Raw genomic sequence first — 4,394 nt, forward strand, 5'->3', positions numbered from 1 at the left:
TTTTGCCTTGAAATTGAAGTTACCACTTCATGTAACTTTATTAACACTTGAAGCCATAAAGAGAAGGCTCCACTCCAAGGTGTAAGATTGTATGTTTAAATCTACACAGCACCTCTTCAGCATGCACAGATGGCCCTTTAAATTTACACATTTTAGAAACCTTTAACCTCCTACACCAGCAGCCAAGAGAAAGGTACGTAGCTGACCGCTGAGTAGGACTGAAGCTGAGCATTCCAGGAAGTGTGTGCACAGGGTCAGGGACTCTCCTAACATATAAGCATATAAGCAGGCTCCTCGTGGTGCCAGTGGATTTTTTTTTTTACGTACCAGTGCTAGTGTGCAGTTAAAAAAAAACAAAAGTGACACAAACTAGCGGGTTCATTTTAAGGTTTCATAAATGACGAGTGTGTTGAGTGTGGCTTGGTTGGTTATTTGTATGTGTAGCATGTGTGCAAAGCACTGGGTGTACACTGAGGAGGACAGTTGGCTGGGAAGGGCTAAGAAATCCGCAGTTTGGACAAGCAGCATGTAAATGTAATCTACGTTGAGTGAAAATTTGCTGTTGTGTGGCCACCCATAGTAAGCAATCAGAAATCATTCTGTAGTTTATGGAGTCAGAACGACAGAAGTTGTTTTCTGATTTGTTGCTGTGAAATACTGCATTGCTTTATACAGCAAAGTGTGGTTAACCCATTATGACCAGATTTTAACCAACTCTATACAATCAGTGAACAGCTATAAAGTTATAAATTTCTGGCCTGATCCTTTTGATGTGTATTTTTTGTTCTTCGGTGTGCAGTGATCAGACCTTATCCAAGTGTCTGTGCCTTCAACCAGTGTATCCTGTGCAATAACTTTAGTACTGTACATGCTGGGTGAAGGGATAGTGCAATATGACATCATACAATGGGGTCTCGTGTCGGAATTTGTCAAGTCCCCTTAAGAAAAAAGTCCTATGGCTAGTACTTCCTCATGAAAGAAAAACTGTCCTAATAGCACTATGGGAGCTGCCATTGTTAGACTCTCCTTTTGAACATTCTTGTTCATCCTCTTGTTACAATATTATGAGTCACTGACCTGAAACAATCGTGCAGATTGGGAGTGTGACTTTCTTTGATGAGTATACTAGTATCCTGGTCAGGGACTCTCATTTTATGAAGAAAGTAAGCATTTGGTTTTCATGACGTACTTTTTTAGAAGCCCAAGAATTGTGTATTCCAGGAAGAAATGGACAAGTGACTTGATGAAGACAAATAATTATCTTATTACTTGCTTGCAATCACATGTCACTTCAATCCAAATGGGCATTTGCAGGTGGTTGTTTTTGAGCTATAACCAGTCTGGTGTCAGCTTTGACTTTCTGACCTGTACTGGAAAAGTGATGGTTGGCCACTGGGCAATGCCTCAATTTATTAAAGGAGAACTATGGGGTTAAGGCTTTTCCCCATAGTTCTCAGGGTAACGGGAGGACACAAACTAGCGTCCTCCCGTCACCCTAGCTGTAGCTCGCGGTATACTGAGACGCTGCAGTATACCGCGAGCTGCTGCTCGCGGTATACTAAGACGCCGCAGCTGAAGCGGATCCAGATATTGTCTGGATCCGCCCAGCTGCGTGACTGACAGCTGTACCCGCCCCCTCCCCTGTCCGTTCCACCAGTCAGCGCTGGTGGATCGGAGGGGGGAATCCAGCCCCTCCCCCTGTCACGGCAGAGAGCCATGACGGGATCGAGAGGTGAGCGAACGCCGGTATGTGTTCGCTCACCTCCCAATCTACTGAGCCGACCTGTGACAGTCTCATTGTCACAGGTCGGCTAGAACTATGAGGTGAGTGAAAAGCACTCACCTCATAGTTCTCCTTTAAGTTACCTCCATTATGAATCTGGTCTTTTCTAATGGTCTCACGATCACCATGTACAAATCACATGGAACACTGGATGTGGGCTAACATCAACCAATATGCATCATGTAAATTCTGTTTCTGATATAGCCAACAAAAAGTGATGCAGGGCTTTTTTTTTAATATTAGGGAGGCTGTCACAGATGTGGTGGTGAATGTGGTAGGAGAACCCTCCAGGGCTATTTAAACACAAAACCAGACCTGTTCCATGATCAGTAATGGCCCTAAGCTAATGTAAAGCCTAAGAATCCTAGACTGGAGGCTTCTATGTGAGACTTTTTGCTTTGTGACAGATTCTCTTTAAATTAGTGGCCAACATTGTGGATATTGAAATAGTAACATATTTTTAATTGGAAGTAAATATGCTTTTTAAACTAGCCCTTACTGAAATCTGTAGCTCCAGGAACTGTGGAGCAATTCATCCTAAAAGTCATTTAGGTCAGGTCTGCACACTGCTCTCTCCCCATTTTCTGTGCGCCTGCTTTGTGTTTACAATATAAATTAGAAAGCTGACAGGCTGCCAAGTCACTGGAGAGGGAAACGGAAGGAGCTGAGCTGCTGAAAACGAGTGTTTCTGCTGTAAAATTTGAGAATGAATTACTCTACTGAGCCCGCAGCTGCATAGGTTAGTGAGAGTTTAAACTCTCATTTACTGCTTGCTGAGACTATGTAAATATTGGAATATCCACGGCTTGGCTACAGTTATACTTTAAAGTCTGTAAATGAATAGGTTTGTTTTGTTATATTACAGTCCTATCAAATGGGTGAATCTGGCAATTCTTCCATTAGACACTTTTATTAAATAATACCGGAAAGAACAGCTTTGGGTGACCAGTAAGTCAAACATATTTAATTTTCTGCTGAATGGACGCAGAGGAATCCAAGTTTAAAGCTAGTATTTAACCAGGCACAAATTAGTAGACTGCTTTTTCTACTGAATGTCCGTTTGTATGTGTGTTCCCCAATAGAATGTGAGGACCCTAATTTATTCAACATGCTCATTGTATACTGTTGTTCAGAATTTCCAAGCCCAAAGTGTCCACCTGTATATATCCTTTCCCCTCTAATGGCACTTTCTTATTTTGCTTTACAAATGGCTCATTTAAACTAATTCTATTTTATTGCTCTTGTAATTATTTTCCCATCTCTGCACCTAATGTGCAATTTCTGTCTGTAATAAAGAAGAAAGCTTTGTTATGTAATTTAATAATAAATTAGACTTATACATCATGTATCCGTGTCTCATTTACTGTTTTTTTTGTACTCAGTTTTTGTTAATACGAAATAAAATTTTGTTAGATCTGTGGTATGTTAGAACAGTTTTCCCAAAAAATTGTTACATAGCTACTAGGAACAGAGTTGATGATAGTGCAATAGGTAGCACCAGCTTATCTTGAGATGGGAGGTTTTATGGTAGTTCTCACCCACATTATCCAACATAACCAATCTTTTTTTATTTTTATGGCAAGGGTTGTTTTGTGCCATCTGCTCTCCCACATAGACCTGTGTATTGTCGCAGGGGTTACTAAAATGGCCAAACTAAACCACAATGTAAAGTATTAAAAAGTAATCCCCTTAGATTCAGTGTAAGCCCCCCAACAGCAAATATTAATACGTGGGTACACAACAAAAAGTAACCGTTACTTTTTCACAGGTACAGAAATGGTTTCAGCATCTTTCCAATCCAGTCCTTAATAAAGCTCATGACCTGCAGCCATCTCTCCTGATGCAGGTCATGGGATTCCCTACAGATCCATTTATGAACTCACTCTGTACAGCTTTGACTGGTCTTTTATGGTGTTCAAAACATCAAATCAACAGTTTCTAGTTATCTTCAAAATTGGAGACGTTAAAAAGGTTTTACAGCCTATCTGAAGGCTAATCATGTTAGTGTATAGGGATGTCCCGATACCACTTTTTGAGGACCAAGTACAAGTACTTCCCCTCATGTACTTGCCGATACCAATTACGGATACTTTTTTTTAAAGGGACAGGTGACTTTAAATGATCCATAGTACAACTACATGTTATGTACTATGGATCATGATTTAACCTATTCATGGTTAAAATACAGGTACAGGTATGCCCTGCACCATTGTGCAGTTACTGAGCACTGCCATAGGACACTGGCATCCTGTGTGTTATCTAATGGAACATCTAGTCATCATGGGTGTTGCTTTCATTTATGTAACCACTGGGGAACTACAGGTATCAGCCTGCCCATGTCCTGTCACGTTATTACATAAAAATCCTTTACAATCCATATATTTAAGCACTTGAGGTAGTACAAGTCTCAGCATGACCTGACAGCCTCCCTTTATTTTGCCGCGACTGGATGCTGCAGCAGGCCTCTGGCTTTCGCTGTTATCTAAGTGATTCTTATTAAAGTGTATTTGGCCATTATAGACTACCAAAGCCTCTGGGGAACTACAAGTCTCAGCCTGTGAGCCTTCTGTCATTGTACCTGTAGTGGAGGCACCAGTGAGGCCCAGACATG

This window comes from Nanorana parkeri, unplaced genomic scaffold, assembly GCF_000935625.1.
Source record: "Nanorana parkeri isolate BGI_ZX_2015 unplaced genomic scaffold, ASM93562v1 scaffold2041, whole genome shotgun sequence".
Lineage (NCBI taxonomy): Eukaryota > Metazoa > Chordata > Amphibia > Anura > Dicroglossidae > Nanorana > Nanorana parkeri.